The sequence below is a fragment of the Lycorma delicatula genome, chromosome 1 (assembly GCF_047948215.1).
Source record: "Lycorma delicatula isolate Av1 chromosome 1, ASM4794821v1, whole genome shotgun sequence".
Classification (NCBI taxonomy): Eukaryota; Metazoa; Arthropoda; class Insecta; order Hemiptera; family Fulgoridae; genus Lycorma; species Lycorma delicatula.
Window position 1 is genome coordinate 398,055,025 of NC_134455.1, and position 20,076 is coordinate 398,075,100.

The 20,076-nt window shown below is 31.2% G+C and overlaps 1 protein-coding gene across 5 annotated transcripts in view; it reads right to left on the reverse strand.

Annotated features, from left to right (window-relative positions):
- Positions 1 to 20,076, reverse strand: part of Lpin (phosphatidate phosphatase LPIN) — a 231,327-nt gene that overhangs the window by 105,502 nt on the left and 105,749 nt on the right. The window contains exon 1 of one of the 5 annotated variants that reach the window (XM_075353936.1): positions 8,515 to 8,578. The exons of the other annotated variants lie outside the window; for them this stretch is intronic. The gene's annotated coding sequence lies outside the window, so the exon portion shown is untranslated. Of the gene's footprint in view, positions 1 to 8,514; positions 8,579 to 20,076 lie in introns of those variants that run through there. 5 annotated transcript variants of the gene reach the window in all.

Sequence of the window (20,076 nt, forward strand, 5' to 3'; positions counted from 1 at the left end):
CAAACCACATACTAAGTAATTTTACGCTGATTTTTTTTTTCTAGTTTACTTTATTATTGTTTATAATGAATTATTTTTAGAAAAAAAAAATATTAAAAAAATTTTCAGAAAATTTCAAATTACAATGCATTTTCCTTGTTTGAGACAAATCTTATATTATAAAGATGCTCAAATCGTTAATTTAATAACTTAAACATGGACTAAATTTTTCATAAAATGACAAAATTCACCCGAGGCTCCCTCATAACCACAATTCAAATAACCTTTATAACCTTTACAAACAATTTTTAAAACAAAAATGTAATACTCGTGTTACATAAAAGCTACATAAGCACTAAATTTTATATTCACATTATTAAAAGGATTAATATTTTTAAAATCTGGTTACCACCATACAAGTACCATCAAAATATACAGCCTAGTATGCCAAAAAAGCATCTGAATGCTTTGTTGGCCAACGATTAAAAGGCTTACCATTACAAAGAACAAAAGAAGAATAAAACGTAATCAATTTTTAAATTTACAACACATCGTTTTGTACAAATATAAAATTAAAATAATATTTTCACTAAACAAAAAACTATTTTCAAAGACTTTTTATATATTATATTTTATACAAACAAATACGCATACAGCCCATGTGAGACCCACACATGCACATGCACACACATACACAAGCTTTCTTTTAATTTTTTATGGAATGAAGAACATGTGTATGCGCACACATGACAAAGAGTACTGCTAGTTTTAATCGTATATTAATTCTTCACTGTTTTTACGAAATACAAATTCAAAAGCCAGATGTATTATATATTACTTCAGTTACAAGTTACGAAGAAAAACATGATCTCATTCTAATAAAACTTCTATAGTTTCATAATAATAATAAACTTATTTTATTTCTGAATCTTGTTACAGGTTGCTAATACAAACCTTTTCAAAGCAGATATTTTTTTGCCCAAAGAACATTTTTTTTTAAAAACTGGTAATGTTTTTAAAAAAATTGGAATAATTATTTAATGTTAAGATATTGTAGTACACATGAATGAAAAACAATTCCAAAAAACAGATAAAAATAAGTGATCAACTTATCACAGAAGATCTAACTACATTCTAGTATATATATATATATACTTTTTTCTTCTTTTTTTGTTCCCCACTCACTACATGTGCTGTGTAACATTTCTAAATTCATATTTCTAAATTAAAATGTTAAACCTTAATTTCACTAAATTATTCATTATACAATTCTTAAGAAACATCAATAACAGTTCAACAATGGAAAAGTTGTTTAAAAATTAATTATTCATTCTAATAGAAATTTGTGTGCTGATTTCAGGAAAAATAGTCAAAAAATTACATCACGTACCATATTTTCGCTAAATAAATTTTTTTAATATTCTCAAAATTGATAATAATCAATATATTTTATTTATAAAACTCTGAATAAAAAATTAGGCCTGCGTTAATTTTTTTGATAATTTATTATTAGTTTGATAACTAGGAATGAATACAAGTAGTGTTCATAATTTTGGTTTGATTCACTAAGATGAGCGACTTATCTTACTGAATAAGATAAGTCTTATTGAGAAAATAACATAAAAATCGGTTATCAGATTGCAAACTTCCAAATTCCTTAATTTTGATGACCTGTGTAATTGTTTATTTATATTTTTGCATATGCTAGCACATATGTACTATATTTTATACGTTTTTTTAGCTTTACTCCACACTCTTAATATACATAAATGGGACGAACAAAAGAATGATTATATTAGATTTAAAATTAACAACCCTCCAATTTTAACAAATTATATATCCAGGTACAGAAATGAAAAACATTCGATTAGATTTTTCAAGCTGTAGAGAGCACCAACACAAGAAACACAATACATACAGTCAGGGAAAAAACTTGAAAAAATAGGGTAAGATATTATATAATACATGAATAATTTTGAACAGTGGGTCCTATTGATGGGAAAGAGATATGCGAGGCGGTATAGACAGGATTAGGATAACAAAATCACATCCAGTTACTTACTAAAGATAGATTTAATAAAGAAATTTTAGAAAAGTATAAAAGACCAGGCTGTGGTAGAGCTAGAAACAGATTGTTAATAGTAACAGAAAAACTGCAAAGGAGATGACTGAAAGAGTAGTTATGGAAAAGAATGGTGGATAATCAGAACAAGAATTTATTAATTGCAAATGGATAGAAATTCTTTGTTGTTATAAAATTTAAATCCAAATTATATAACAAGACATATTTTACTTAAAAATAATATCTTTATTAATCTCTTGGGTTAAACGATCAACTAAACAAACTTATAAATTAAATTCACTTAGAATTCTCTTAGCTTCCTCAGGTGACAATACACATTCGTACAAAATTCTCTTACATACAAAGAAGTTAACTGGTTTACCCATCCTAGATAACAATATTTTATCCCGATCCTTGTTGTAACAGATCCCCCTACTCATACATGACTACCTTATCTTTAGATAATTATATGTATCCCTTATATAACCTGATAATACGTATTTTATATTTAAAAATAAATTATATAACAATGCCGGGCTTTAGCGATGGGATCACCTATCTCAGCCTGTTTAGCAAACCTAACTATGAAATATTTAGAAAATAAAGTATTCGAGAAATTAAATACTACAGTCTCATTCTATAATGGATACGTAGATGACATTCTATTATGTGCACATGAATAGGATATTGATTTAAAATTAAAAGAACTTATAACCTACTTAATGAAAATATACAATTTACAAAGGAAGTTGAGATTAACAACAGTATAAACTTTTTGGATTTATCAATAACTCATTTCGGAAAGAAAATATCAACAAAATGGTATATAAAACCAACATCTTCAGGCAGATACCTAAATTTCCTATCAACACAACCAATATCGCATAAAAAATCAGAAGTTAAGAATCTTGCCAACAGAATAATAAAATTTACAAACCCCAAAAATAGACCAGAATATATAAAAAAAAAGCAAAAGATCTATTAATAAATAATAATTATCCGGAAAATATCATAAATAAAATCTTTAAAAATACAATATATAAACACTTTAATAATATATCAGCCAACCGTCTTAATAAAAGTAATAAACAGTGAGATTTATGTTTGCAGAAAAGATTAAGAAATTGCTACAAAAGGATTTCAGAATAGCCTATCAAAATTATAACAATCATAGTATGTTTTCTAAATTAAAATCGCCGACAAAAAAAAAAAAAATCAACAAGCCAATATTGTATACAGCATTCCATGTAAAGATTATAACGCATGTACATTGGACAAACATCTCAATACCTTAAAAAGAAAATAAAAGGAAGTGACAGTGCTCACAAAACATACAATAGAACATAAAAACTAGTTTGATTTCAACAGCACCAAAATATTAGAGAAAGAATAAAATACACATAAAAGGACCACTCAAGAAATGGTATACATCAAGAAAAATACAAATGCTGTCAACAATAGAACGGACACAGCCGGATTAAGCAATGTATATGTTAATTTAATTTTTTTTAAATCATATATTTATATTATAAATTTAGTTTTAAGAAAAGCAATGTTTAATGTTTGTAATTTTTTAGGAAAATATGTGCAATGTAATGGTTTCAATACACAGGAAATATCAATCAGGTTATATAAAGAGATACATATAATTATCTAAAAATAAGATGAATCATGTAAGAGTTGGGGGATCTATTACTAGGTCGGGGAGAAAATATTTTTGTCTAGGATAGGTAGATTGGGTAATTTCTTAGTATGTAAGAGAATTTTGTACGATGTGTGTATGACAAGCATATTGTCACCTGAGAGGAAGCTTAGAGTATTCTAAGTGAATTTAATTTATAAGTCTGTATAGTTGATTAATTACCCCAAGAGATTAATAAAGCTAATATTTTTACAAAAAATATGTCTGTTTATTATATTTAATTATTCCCAGTCAAGAGGAAAATAAACTTAAATAAATTACATTTAAATTAATATTCACATATCTCAACTCAGATCAAGGTATTACGGGCATTCAGAGAAAACATGTTGGTTTATTCAAAGCCTCGACCAGAAAAGTTAATGCAACAACCATTTTAACCTTTGCAAAACTCTGTATTATTGCCGAGGTGAAAAACCACAGCATGTTAATTGTATAAAATGTAAGTTCAATCAATTCAAAAACACAGGATCTTTTATTAGTCCAATCATAAATCCTAATAAATTTATCACTTGTTCGAACCTTCAGTTATAAATTTAAAAACACTGTTCAGGTTCTGCAAATAAAAAGAATTTGTATAAATACAAAATCCAGCTATACAAGAAATAAAATTGTGCAATACAGAAAAGTTTTTAAGCTTCGCTTTGGAAATCTTGGACAAAATTAATGAAATCTTATCATTTTCAAGTTACCTAATTTTTATAAATGCAGCTTACTTTTCATCTTGGTGGATGAGTTACCAAAACATGGAGATCTGAAAACTAACGTGTAATTTTTGAAAAAACACCAGACACAGCCAAAGATAAAGTTTGGTGTAGTTAAATGAAATCACACTTTTTTGTTTGGTGAATGACTGTCGACTGAGTGAGAATTTCTATTTATATAAATTAAATGACTACTAGTTTCCTTCAACCAGACGAACTTGAAAATGTACACCGAATTTATTTCCAACGATACAGTGAAACCCCAGACTTTAACATATTAAATAGCCCGGATTTGAATGAAAATAACACAGATAGAAGGATAGGCCAAGAAAGTCCTTATTCCTGGGCCTCCAAGAAATTTGGACATAATCTTTGAGATTTTCTAGTGAGAATACATTAAAAACACTGTTCACTAAAATAATTTTGTGAACCGAATCACATAAAGAAAAGAATTAAACAAGTTATTATAACCACAGCATTTTAAAAAAATTAGGGTTCAAATACAGAGATAGAAGAACAATTGCTAACATGTACAGGAACTAAACAGCAACAGTAACAATTGAAGAACATAAGAAAGAAGCCGTAATAAGAAAGGGAATCCGACAAGGATGTTCCATATCTCCGTTACTTTTTAAACATTACATGGAACTAGCAGTTAATGATGTTAAAGAACAATTTAGATTCGGAGTAACAGTACAAGGTGAAAAGATAAAGATGCTACGATTTGCTGATGATATAGTAATTCTAGCCAAGAGTAAAAAGGATTTAGAAGAAACAATGAACGGCATAGATGAAGTCCTACGCAAGAACTATCGCGTGAAAATAAACAAGAACAAAACAAAAGTAATGAAATGTAGTAGAAATAACAAAGATGGACCACTGAATGTGAAAATAGGAGGAGAAAAGATTATGGAGGTAGACGAATTTTATTATTTGGGAAGTAGAATTACTAAAGATGGACGAAGCAGGAGCGATATAAAATGCCGAACAGCACAAGCTAAACGAGCCTCCAGTAAGAAATATAATTTGTTTACATCAAAAATTTAAATGTCAGGAAAAGATTTTTGAAAGTGTATGTTTGGAGTGTCGCTTTACATGGAAGTGAAACTTGGACGATCGAAGTATCTGAGAAGAAAAGATTAAAAGCTTTTGAAATGTGGTGCTATAGGAGAATGTTAAATATCAGATGGGTGGATAAAGTGACAAATGAAGAGGTGTTGCGGCAAATAGATGAAGAAAGAAGCATTTGGAAAAATATAGTTACAAGAAGAGACAGACTTATAGGCCACATACTAAGGCATCCTGGAATAGTCGCTTTAATATTGGAAGGACAGGTAGAAGGAAAAAATTGTGTATGCAGGCCACGTTTGGAATATGTAAAACAAATTGTTAGGGATGTAGGATGTAGAGGGTATACTGAAATGAAACGACTAGCACTAGATAGGGAATCTTGGAGAGCTGCATCAAACCAGTCAAATGACTGAAGACAAAAAAAAAAATTATAACCACAGCAAACTATATGTTGTATCTTAGATGGACAGAAACTGAACATAGACTGAACTTTTACCGAGCGATGAAAGGTGTAAATATTGAAATTTACTGATTGTGTAACAAAATTATTTGAGATGGAAAATTTGACTAAATAATAACTAAGTATTTTTATCCAATTCGATTCTTAAACCGCATCATTCTTTTATGACGACCCTGTATTTTAAATACATTATTAATGTATATAATATGTTATTACTTGTTTTCACAGACAATGTGAAGTAATATGTAGTAATAAAATTATTATTATCATTAATAAAGTCGACTATCGGTTAAAAAAACATTACATCAACATAATGAAACAATAAATTAAGTCTAATTCTAAAGATATTGAAAAATCTCTACAAAATGATAGCTATCAGAAGAAAGGGCAACAATAGGCAGCAAGTAACATATAATTAAAACATGTACATTAAAAAAGCAGGATACATTTCACCACAATAAAAACATATAACACCGAAAATATTCATAGCAGCTATGCTTAAATTAAATTTTTTGGTAAAATGTATGACAACTTGCCAGTAGCAGAATCCACTAATAATATGAAAGACAAATACTAGTGCGATAAAATAGCTAAGGTAAGCAATTTTATAAATTCTACAATTCTACTGAAAAGGTACATCACTGGAAGTTCATCAAAAAATAAATATAAAATTCACTAAATGCATAGGTTTATATCTTATAACACCTACTTACATTTCAATAACATTTAACTGAATACCATGATAGTATTAAGAAACAATTGCACTTCCATGTCATAATGAAGAATGTTCCACGTAAATTAATTATTTAACAGCATTCTCAGCAAGATATCCAACATTTATACTAATAATTAAATTAACTTGCTTTATGATTATAGAAATGTTATTTTTGTCATAAAAATATATATATATATATATATATATACGCTGTGTATCACTAATTTATTACGATGATTTACTGATTGATAGAGAAAAAGGAACACAAAAATACCAATAATGAAATTGGGTTAAAGCTTAATCTACACACAAGCCTACAATAAAGTAACCTATTTTTATAACATTCTGAAATATGGTCAAATTAAAATTTACTGCTCAATTTTTATTGTAATACAATTTTAAATGTCTAATGATACAAATATAATGCATTAAAAAAATGCACTATATATGTACAAATTTATACTAATTGCAGATGAACAAAAACAAATTTTGGTATTTAGTTGTAGCCATTTTTACATTCAAATTTCACTCTTACATAAACAAATTTTAAAAACAAACAAATTATAACCTAGAGAAAAGTTGATCAGCTGACTTTTACAACCTATATTGCTATAGTTTCTAGATATTTATTATTATATAATTAAATTATAATCATATGATATAAATAAAACTGACTAATAAAATATCTCATACTTACTTGGATTATACATATGCCCAAAAACAAATTTTCAATAATGTTACAGCAAAAAAAAAAAAAACAATAGCATTTAAAAACTTAATAAAACAACTATCCACATCTTTCAAAAATGAACAATTTAAATTTAAGATATAATTACAATTTTAGTTAATTATCATTCATCACCGACCATAAAAATAAGGAACAGCACAATCTTTATTATGGAGTACCTTTAATAGCAAATAAGTAAAGTGAAAACTATTTTATTTTATATAATAAGATTACAATTTCTCACCACAGGTAAGAAAGAAATTCACAAAAATCTATCGGGTACAAAATAAAATTGATAAAGGAACTAATAAAATAATAAATACTGTGGGGACCATTAAATTAAAATTTTAATTTATTCTTTTTAACATTTATGAAAAGCATGATAAACTTAATTATTCATAACTATAGTATAATCTTATCTTTGTGAAGAATACTTAAATTAAACAAACCAGCATTGACAGATTCAAGAATGAACTACTTGAGCTTCACTTAAAACTGCACAAGCAACATTTATTTAAAACATATTCTGAAATAGCCTATGCAACAATAATAAAAAAGAAGACTGTAAAAACACTTACAAAAATTTTTTACTTTGCCTCGGCTAACAGCATTTTAAATAGAAAATGTAACATATAAATGAAAAATTTGAACAAAGATGACCAACAAAAAAAACAAACACACACACACACACCAATAAAATTAATAATAAAATTTAAACCATTCAATAATCAAATTTTAATTTGCAAACTATAAGATTAATTAATTACCCAAGAAAGGGTTATGCCATACTAACAATTAAAAGCTTTAAAAACCTTTAACTTAAAAAGATAATCAAATTACATTAAAATCAATTTTCTTTGTTCACAATATTTTTTTATAATAGCAATATAATATATTGTTTGTTACTTACTAGTATCTTGGCCCCCCCTCTACTAACGAAAACATTTGTCAGACAAAGAAATATTGCTACTTATCGTAAAATAAATACGAAATAACCTACCACAGAATAACAAATATCAACAATATATTTTATAATGCATAATAAAATAATTAAAAAAAAAAGCAACACAAAACAACCGGCTATTAGTTCCACTTACTAGTACTGATCAATACAACTTCGAACCGTCAAAGTACTACATAAAGATAGGCATCTATCAGCTGCAACAGAAATAAACGTCACATCAGCTGATTTCTTAACGAGCTGAATAGCATGGGTAGGGATAAAGTTGCGTCATAATATAGCGGAAAGTTCAAACTCCTTTTCGTCAGTACTTCATTAATGATGTTATAGTTGGTGTTTCTATGTTAACATCATACTTACATCCTTTTGTAGTTTGTTCATATTGCAGTTTTGTTTAATAATTTATTACTAGATTAATTTGCAAATGCTATGTACTCTACATCTGTCCTTATTTCTAAACAGGTTCATTATTTCCAGTAGATATAAAACATTAATAATAAATTCATTTGGTAATTTCAAACCGAATAAATAAGTAAATTATAATTTTAAGTTGAAATTAATAAGAAAAACACATACGTAATTTATAAATTATGAAATTTATGGGGGAAGAAATGTTGAAATATCAAAATTGAATATTTTTGTGGTTTTTCAGGATTACATGTGAGAAATTTAGAAAGTAATTTTGATATCATTTACTATATAAGACATTTATTACAAAATTCATTTACTACTACATTCGTGTCACTTAGAGCTTCTTCATCTTTAACAAAATACAATAGCTATTGTAATATAAAATCTCTTGTCTAATTTTAAAGAAAGATACATTCATTTTGAAATACCCTAATCCTAACTGCATGATCAAGACTGATATAAAATTACAGAGATCATGGTAATCAATAACTCACACTTAAATTTAAGACATTATACAAATTTGTTTAATATAAAAGTTTGGTGACATGAATATATTTCAATTTGTAAGAAAGTCTTAGACGTATTTTTTCAGCATCAGAACTAGACATTTTTCAGTGTCAGACTGTTCATATATGTTTCCCTTTCCACCAATATGTTTAATAATTAATTTCATTTTATTCCACAGATAAATCAAATGAGAAATTTTCTAAGTAGCCAGATTTACATATTGTTCCTATGGATCTCACTATGGAGAGATAAAAATGAAATAAATCTCAATGGCTAAAAGATTTTTTGTAAACCTGTAAAGATTTCACTTATATGTAATACATATCACAAATTCTTATGATTATTCGTTGTTTAATAAATTAAATCAGGCCGGTAAGAATTTTGTACAAATTTTTCTATTTTTTGCTTATTATATGGAACGCTTAAACATTGTTTATTATGTCTATTACATATGTTTAACGTGTATTTTTTTTTTAAACAAAATTCTAAATTAATAACAGATATTGATAATAGAAATGTGTAGTGTCTTTATCTTTTTTGATATCAGTATCATTATGTTAAAAATAATTTTATTTATATTACAGAAATTATTGTTTTTTGAGCAGAAGAAATGATATCTGCGAGACTCTTACCGTACAGTTTACTTCATTTTGTTAGATTATTCTTTTACTTTTTTTACGAATTACTGATTATCTTTTGTTATCTTATGGATTTCTTATTAAAATAGATAATTCAAATACATTTTTGTATGCTACCTAGTACTATCAAGAACTGACCTTTTCTTTTCTTCAGTCATTTGGCTGGTTTGATCCAGCTTTCCAAGATTCCCTATCTAGTGCTAGTCGTTTCATTTTGGTATACCCACTATATCAGACATCCCTAACAATTTGTTTTACATATTCCACATGTTGCCTGCATGCACAATTGTTTTCTTCTACCTGTCCCTCTAATATTAAAGCAACTATTCCAGGATGCCTTAATATGTGGCCTCTATTCTTTTAACTATATTTTTCCAGATGCTTCTTTCTTCATCGATTTGCTCCAACTCCTCTTCATTTGTCATTTTATCCACCCATCTGATTTTTAACATTCTCCTATACCACATTTTCACCACATTTCAAAGCCTTCTAATCTTTTCTTCTCAGGTAGTCCGATCGTCCAAGTTTCACTTTCATATAAAGCTACACTCCAAACATATACTTTCAAAAATCTTTTCCTGATGTTTAAATTAATTTTTGTTGTAAACAAATTATATTTCTGACTGAAGACTGCTACCTAGCGACATGATTCGTAAACCAACCTTTTTGAGGAAAAAGTGATATATTTGAGTCCCGCAGTTCAACAAATTAAGAAAAAAATGTTGATTAACAAAATTTGAGATATTTTTTGAAATTATTCTTTATTACAAATCTAATTGAACTGAAATATAATGTTTTCATGCTTATTTTTTAAATATTTTTTCCTATTTTAATTTCACTTTTAGGTTAGGTCATGTTTAGAGTTTTAAACATAGTTTGTTGACTTTGGCTTGCCGTTCAGTTTTGCAGACTCTCACCAGCAAAGTTCTATCAAATTTTTTGATTAATCTAAATTTTGGTTGGATTTATCAAACAAATCGCATAGCATTATCTCAAAAACAGTAATCTTAAGACAAGACCAGCAACCAAACAGTTGATGGCCTACAACATATTATAAGACAGTATAATTCATGAAATAAACCTTTCTAATTTTGATATTTTTCTATTGTTACAACAAAACTAACAAATTTAAATGGGATTTGTACAAAATGTTTATATTAAATGTTAACAGCCAGAGCAGAATTGAAAAATAAGAAATTAATTAAATAATAATACCTAAAATGACTGAAAATACCTAACTTAATACCTAATAACCTAAAACCTACTAAATAGCCAATGTAATTTAAAAACAGAGTTGTTTGATTAGGAAGATGAGAAAATCAAAGGTACTAAATATAACCGATCTTGTCTAATACATATGTTGATACAATCAAAAATGTTCTAGAAGATGAAGAAGAAGAAGATAAACCAATGAACATATCCACAAAAGAAAGAAGAATTAAATAAATAAAACAGTATATTGTAAGTACAATGTTAACAGAAGATTACAAAAGTAAAACAAAGTAAACAAAGTAAAAACAACAATAAAAAGTGTAAAGAAAGCATTTAATAGAAGGAAACGATTATTATATAGCAAGGTGGTCATGGTGAACTCGTTATTATATATCAGTTGATTTCGAAGTCAAGACTTCTAAGGTTCAAATCCTAGTAAAGACAGTTACTTTTATATGGATTTAAATACTAGGTCGTGGATACCGGTGTTCTTTGGTAGTTGGGTTTCAATTAATATCTCAGGAATGGTTGATCTGAGACTGTGTAAGACTACAATTCATTTACATTCATACATATTACCCTCATTCATCCTGTAAAGTAATACCTTACAGGTGGTTCTGGAGGCTGGGAAAAGAAAAAAGATTAAGTTAAGAGTTGAAGTTGTGAAATGTTATGTTTGGAATATATTTCTGGATGTAAAATATGAATATTAATAAACAGGATGGAAACATCTGAAATATGGAGTAGAATTAAATGTCAAAGTGAGAAATGAGCAGTATGAGTTGAATAAAAAAAGAAGCTTATCGTAATAATTTTGAATAAGAAAAACTAACTGGGTGGAAAATCCTACCATACTAAACAGCATTTGTATGTATTGATCACAGACTAAACGTACTGATCACTAGAAGAAAATCCTGATTCGTAGGAATATGTCTTGTGATGGTCAGGTGTATACTTGTTATATTTATTATACATCGATATACCGTATATATATATATATATATATATATATATATATATATATATATATCGAAGTTTTGGGAAAATTTAGTACTTTTTAACCGGATCCGAATTTTCGGACGAAAATCCCTAATATCTCGATAACGGTCCGTACTAGCGCTCTAAAAGATTTTTACAACCCCCTTCGACAATACCCTATCCGCTCCCAGCGGTACCCGACAGATGATAATATTTTCAAGTGCCCCTGTGGCACCATTCAGATATTGTGGAGGGGATGCGATGGAATACCGCCATAATATCTCGGCAACCGCTCGACCGATTTTCACGACTAAAACGGCGTACGTATCACAGGTCGCGAGCGGTAACTGTTTAACGCATCGAGTATACTCTTGATCGACCGGATATTGGTTATCCGGAAATTAAATCCTTTAGTCTTTCGTTTTGATTACACTCACACACTGTAAAACGTTCTACAGATCCGATCTTTCGCTAAATACACTCAAACCTGTGCGCTAGCGCAGCTGTAAAGTATAAACTTATGAAGATTAAAAATAGAAAATAAAAAATATATTAAAAAAAAACTTTTTAAAACTATTCATATTAAATGCACTAAAAAGTAGAAAATAAAAAATAAGTAAAAAAAAAAAGTTTAAAACACCACTGTTAAATTAAAAGCACTAAAAGGTAAAAAATAATTTTAGGACGGTATCTCAGAATGGATTTGACAACAAGCTATATGTAAGATCATGTGTAAATCATGTGATATGTAAGATTATGTGAAAATCATAGCTTCAAATTAAAAATTTGATGTTTTTGCCAATTTTGTTCTTATGCGTGTTTGGATCTCACTCTTAAACCCATTCATCACGCATAAGATAAAACTGGCAAAAAATCAAATATTTGATTTGACGCTTTGACTTTCATATATGTTATCTTACATAACAACATCAAAGCTTGTTGTCAAATCCATTCTGAGATACCGTCCTAAAATTATTTTTTACCTTTTAGTGCGTTTAATTTAAGAGTTGTATTTTAAAATGTTTTTTACGTATTTTTTATTTATTTATGCGATTGTTTTTCTTCATAAAATAATAAACTATAACCTAAAATGAAGTACCGAAATGTACCGATCACTACCGGAGAACCCCGATTCGTTAGTACCAATTTCTAGAATTAAATTTCTAATTTAACTTTCGTTACATCAATTTTCATCATTCTAAAAAAAGATATTTTTACACAAGATGTAATCAGTTTTGTATACAAAATAATCCCATTCCGATACGCCACCCGCTAGGACAACCCGTTCGGAGGCGGGGTTTTTTTCGCGAAATTTTTCGCGATCACAATATTACCATTACTTCGTACAAAGTAAAAAGTATATAAAAAAATTTAACCTTTCAAGATATATAATTTTTATAGTCCTAAAATTACTATCATAAACTGTAAGTTTGGCTGTTAATTTTAATTATATTCAGATCTACCATTCCTGAAAGATCATGCCATTTTATAGAAATTTAATATTTTGAATTAAATATTAATATTAGAAATACAGAAATCAGTTGAAACAGAAGAAATTCAGAATGTTAACCAATTCTGATTGAAACTTTATTCCTGGAAACCTACAATTAAACAGTCAATAGATGGGAGGAGAAAATAGTAGAATCGCAAGCTCTAAGTTACTTACACACTCTGTCACTCTCTCTCTCTCTCTCTCTCTGTGTGTGCGTGTGTGTGTTTATAATATTTCTGACTATTCCTAAATACCCACAATTATAAATGTCACCGAGTGAAAGAAATTGCTGTCTTTCAACCCCCCCCCTCACACTCTCACTGACCCTCTCTCACTCTCACTGTCACTCTCTCTCTCTCTCTCTCTCTCTGGGTGTGTGTTTATAATATTCCCACAAATATAAATGTCACCGAGTGAAAGAAATTGCTGTCTTTCAACCCCCCCCCCCTCTCTCACTCTCTCTCTCTCTCTGTGTTTATAATATTTCTGACTATTCCTAAATACCTACAATTATAAATGTCACCGACTGAAAGAAATTGTTGTCTTTCAACCCCCCCTCTCTCTCACTCCCTCTCTCGCTCTCTCTCTCTCTCTCTCTCTCTGTGTGTGTGTGTATGTTTATAATATTTCTGACTATTCCTAAATACCCACAATTATAAATGTCACCGAGTGAAAGAAATTGCTGTCTTTCAACCCCCCCCCCCCCATCTCACACTCTCACTGACCCTCTCTCACTCCACTGTCACTCTCTCTCTCTCTCTCTCTCTCTCTCTCTCTCTCTCTGGGTGTGTGTTTATAATATTCCCACAAATATAAATGTCACCGAGTGAAAGAAATTGCTGTCTTTCAACCCCCCCTCACTCTCTCTCTCTCTCTCTCTCTCTCTCTCTCTCTCTCTCTCTCTCTCTGTGTGTGTGTGTGTTTATAATATTTCTGACTATTCCTAAATACCTACAATTATAAATGTCACCGAGTGAAAGAAATTGTTGTCTTTCAACCCCCCCCCCCCTCTCTCTCTCTCTCTCTCTCTGTGTGTGTGTGTGTGTGTGTGTGTGCACGCGCACGTAAACAAACCAAAAAAAGAAAAGATCTGCGTGTGTTTTAGCTAGTGAATTAATTGAAAAATGTACAAAATTTAATATGTAATAACTTACTTTTAAGGCTGTGTTTATTGTTTTAACGTAAATTACATAACTACAACAAAAAATAAATAAATAAAAATAAAATAAATAGTTAATCTCCCCCTGTATTAAACATAATACAGCGCAGACAACAGCGTTACAGAATTCGTTCGTTTTAAAATATTACGAAACAGTAGTTTATAAGTTAAAAGAATTATCTCAAACAAACCACTTTCTCTATTGCAACGGGCAAAATCAAACGTTGTAAGAGAAGGGGAAATGCAGAGAGCGCGTTGACCCCGAAAGCTGACCAAATACTACCGCTTTATTATAAGGAGGGATCGAAAGAACGCGCCAAGGATTAAAATTATTATTGCCAGAGAGAGAACAGTAAAAGAATATTATGACTTTATCTGAAAATAGAAACTACATCATTGGCTCTTGGCCCTTGTTACATATCGGTACATCTGTGTTCCCGTTCTGCTGAAATCAAATTGCATTAAAAGCGAAACAAATTCTTTTCGTAATTTAAAGAATAAAATAAAACAGAACATTTATAAATAAAAAAAAAAGAAAAGTAAATTCTCCTTGGAATAGTTTTAAAGAGCAGCATAAAAATAGATTAGTCTGAAACTCATTATTTAGAAGCGAGTAGTAAAACAAATTTTTACTTAAATATTTTTGGTTAACGCACGACACAATTAAATATTTTAATTTCAATTTAGAGCACAATAAGACTACCGTTGTGCATTAGAATTTTAAACAAAATGTAAAAAAGAAAGCTGCCAACAAATTTTTAAACTGACATTACTAATTATTATTTAACGGAAAAATAATTATACATATGAAAAAAGTTACCTAAGATGTCTTTTTTTGGGATGAGGGTAATTTATGTTGAAGTTTTACTGCAAAAACTAGCTGCAGGGCAGGCCTACAAAAATAGGCCCTCCTAGCGAAGGTCATCTTTATTAGATGTCCAAAACTGATTACCTGTTGTGTAAAAATATTTTTTTTTGAATGATGAAAATTGATATCACAAAAATTACAACGAGTATAGACCAGCTTGTCACGGATATATTCTATCATCTGCTGCTTGTCATAAGAGAGCCGTTTGGCAGGCTGTTTTCAGGGTGTCTTATTTGGGGGTTGCTTTCCGACTTGTTGGAAGGTGGCTTTGGTGAAGGTACTGTTAAAATAAGGAAACGAACCGAGTGAGGTCGACAATTATCGATTCATCAGTCTCTTGTCGATAATCGGCAAGTTGCTTGAAAAACCGGTTGAGGAATAGCTTTAGGAAACATCGATATGAACGGTTTTCTAAATCGAGGCCAATACGGCTTCACGAAAGGGTTTAGCACCGAGGATTGCATCTTAAATACTCTTACCGAGGTGGAAAGCGCCGACTGTAAATATGTTTCGGCAATTTTTATTATCATAGAAGCAGCATTTCCTTCCGTATGTTGGAGTTTTGTTCTCTATGAGTTGGAACGCCGGTATGTTTCCGTAGCTCTCCAGGCCGTGATACGTGGCATTTGTCAAACCGTACGGCTCTGTTTTTTTTTTTTTGTCTTCAGTCATTTGACTGGTTTGATGCAGCTCTCCAAGATTCCCTATCTAGTGCTAGTCGTTTCATTTCAGTATACCCTCTACATCCTACATCCCCAACAATTTGTTTTACATACTCCAAACGTGGCCTGCCTACACAATTTTTCCCTTCTACCTGTCCTTCCAATATTAAAGCGACTATTCCAGGATGCCTTAGTATGTGGCCTATAAGTCTGTCTCTTCTTTTAACTATATTTTTCCAAACGCTTCTTTCTTCATCTATTTGCCGCAATACCTCTTCATTTGTCACTTTATCCACCCATCTGATTTTTAACATTCTCCGATAGCACCGCATTTCAAAAGCTTCTAATCTTTTCTTCTCAGATACTCCGATCGTCCAAGTTTCACTTCCATATAAAGCGACGCTCCAAACATATACTTTCAAAAATCTTTTCCTGACATTTAAATTAATTTTTGATGTAAATAAATTATATTTCTTAATGAAGGCTCGTTTAGCTTGTGCTATTCGGCATTTTATATCGCTCCTGCTTCGTCCATCTTTAGTAATTTTACTTCCTAAATAACAAAATTCTTCAACCTCCATAATCTTTTCTCCTCCTATTTTCACATTCAGCGGTCCATCTTTGTTATTTCTACTACATTTCATTACTTTTGTTTTGTTCTTGTTTATTTTCACGCGATAGTTCTTGCGTAGGACTTCATCTATGCCGTTCATTGTTTCTTCTAAATCCTTTTTACTCTCGGCTAGAATTACTATATCATCAGCAAATCGTAACATCTTTATCTTTTCACCTTGTACTGTTACTCCGAATCTAAATTATACTTTAACATCATTAACTGCTAGTTCCATGTAAAGATTAAAAAGTAACGGAGATAGGGAACATCCTTGTCGGACTCCCTTTCTTATTAGGGCTTCTTTCTTATGTTCTTCAATTGTTATTGTTGCTGTTTGGTTCCTGTACATGTTAGCAATTGTTCTTCTATCTCTGTATTTGAATCCTAATTTTTTAATAATGCTGAACATTTTATTCCAGTCTACGTTATCGAAAGCCTTTTTTAGGTCTATAAACGCCAAGTATGTTGGTTTGTTTTTCTTTAATCTTCCTTCTACTATTAATCTGAGGCCTAAAATTGCTTCCCTTGTCCCTATACTTTTCCTGAAACCAAATTGGTCTTCTCCTAACACTTCTTCCACTCTCCTCTCAATTCTTCTGTATAAAATTCTAGTTAAGATTTTTGATGCATGACTAGTTAAACTAATTGTTCTGTATTCTTCACATTTATCTGCCCCTGCTTTCTTTGGTATCATAACTATAACACTTTTTTTGAAGTCTGGCGGAAATTCCCCATTTTCATAAATATTACACACCAGTTTGTATAATCTATCAATCGCTTCCTCACCTGCACTGCGCAGTAATTCTACAGGTATTCCGTCTATTCCAGGAGCCTTTCTGCCATTTAAATCTTTTAATGCTCTCTTAAATTCAGATCTCAGTATTGTTTCTCCCATTTCATCCTCCTCAACTTCCTCTTCTTCCTCTATAACACCATTTTCTAATTCATTTCCTCCGTATAACTCCGTATAACGGCTCAGTTTAAGGATGCGTAACTAGTTGTGGGAAAATCCATTACCAGGGGAAGCCCGCAAGGTTCCGTTCTAGGTTCCTTGCTGTGGTACCTGGTATTCGACGGATTTCTGGGATTGATATTCCCAGAACAATTCGCCGATGACTGTCCTCTTAGTTCGTGGTAATTGACGATCATAGCTAGAACACCGGGCGCAGGCGTTGTCAACCGCAGAAGACTGGATGGATATACAAAATTTAAAGATTTCTGTGTCCAAGTGTACGGTTCTCCCAACGGTGCAGACAAAATTATCGTACAGTCGTAATCCCCATATTAAGTATAAAGTCTGTGTAAACAGCCGAGTTAGAGTTCATAAGTACCTAGGTGTTTTGTTTGATGATAAGTTGCTTTTTAGCAACCACATCAAACAAGTTGCGGCGGACGCTGTCTCTGTGATGCACAAACTTAGAAGGATTGCTCGGAAAGACTACGGGCTGTCTGGTCGCCAAATGTACTCGGTGTACCGAGGTGTCTTCGAGAGTATGATCGCATACGCGGCGCCAGTTTGCGCGCATAGGTTGGAAAGAAATGGAGCACTTATTCAAAATTTAAAAAATGCCCAGCGCAGAGCCTTAACCCTATGCACTGGTGCGTTTAAAACATTACCACGGTATTAGGAAAGGCTTTTCCAATCGATTTAGTGGTGAAAGTTCGGGCAGCCATGTGGAAGTTGCGAAGAGGCAGGGAGGCTGAGGTATTTGGGATTGGTTTCGAGCCGGCCCTGTACCGGAGCGGAACGGTGATTGAAATGTATCGGTTCTAAATTTCGAACAGTTGCTCATCTCCCGCCAGCGGAGGAAGCTTTACAGCCTCGCGATAGAAGAATGGCACGCCACGACTAACGGTAGATCCTTGTATAGATTTATACAGGACTTTTAGGGGATGGCACATCTCTAGTTCATTTTTAAGGGCAGCGGGAGCCCAACCACGCGAATTTGAACCAATATTTGTTTCGGTTCTGCCTGGCAGCTGATCAGCTGTGCGTTTGCGGGGACGTCCAGTCGAACGAACATATGTTGTTCGACTCCCCAACTCTTGGTGGGGCCAGAACTGCTGTCCTTGACGGAATAAATTTGAATTTATTGAGAAATCATATATTTTAGTATGTAGACGGGGTGCGCCTATCTATTTCAGTAATATATGACAAGTGAGCGGCGGGACACGCAAGCGAGTGGTGTAGGGCACCGCGCTTATTCCGCTCACGCAGTTAGGTAAGCACTAAGAGCTAATTAGGATATTGGTCGCTATACCGTTTTGAGACACAGTAGTCGTTTGTGGAACGGTGTTCTGTCTTATGCTTTAGGGCGATCGAATGGGGTGGTGACAGGAGAAATGCCTAGACAAATCAAATTAAAAAAATTAAATTAGAAATTTAATTCAAGAAATTGATACTAATGAATCGGGATTTTCCGCTAGTGATCGGTACATTCCGGTGCTTACTTTCTAGTTTTTTTTTTTTTTTTGTCTTCAGTCATTTGACTGGTTTGATGCAGCTCTCCAAGATTCCCTATCTAGTGCTAGTCGTTTCATTTCAGTATACCCTCTACATCCTACATCCCCAACAATTTGTTTTACATACTCCAAACGTGGCCTGCCTACACAATTTTTCCCTTCTACCTGTCCTTCCAATATTAAAGCGACTATTCCAGGATGCCTTAGTATGTGGCCTATAAGTCTGTCTCTTCTTTTAACTATATTTTTCCAAATGCTTCTTTCTTCATCTATTTGCCGCAATACCTCTTCATTTGTCACTTTATCCACCCGTCTGATTTTTAACATTCTCCTATAGCACAGCATTTCAAAAGCTTCTAATCTTTTCTTCTCAGATATTCCGATCGTCCAAGTTTCACTTCCATATAAAGCGAGACTCCAAACATACACTTTCAAAAATCTTTGCTGACATTTAAATTAATTTTTGATGTAAACAAATTATATTTCTTACTGAAGGCTCGTTTAGCTTGTGCTATTCGGCATTTTATATCGCTCCTGCTTCGTCCATCTTTAGTAATTCTACTTCCCAAATAACAAAATTCTTCTACCTCCATAATCTTTTCTCCTCCTATTTTCACATTCAGCGGTCCATCTTTGTTATTTCTACTACATTTATAACTTTCTAGTTATAATTCATTATTTTATGAAGAAAAACA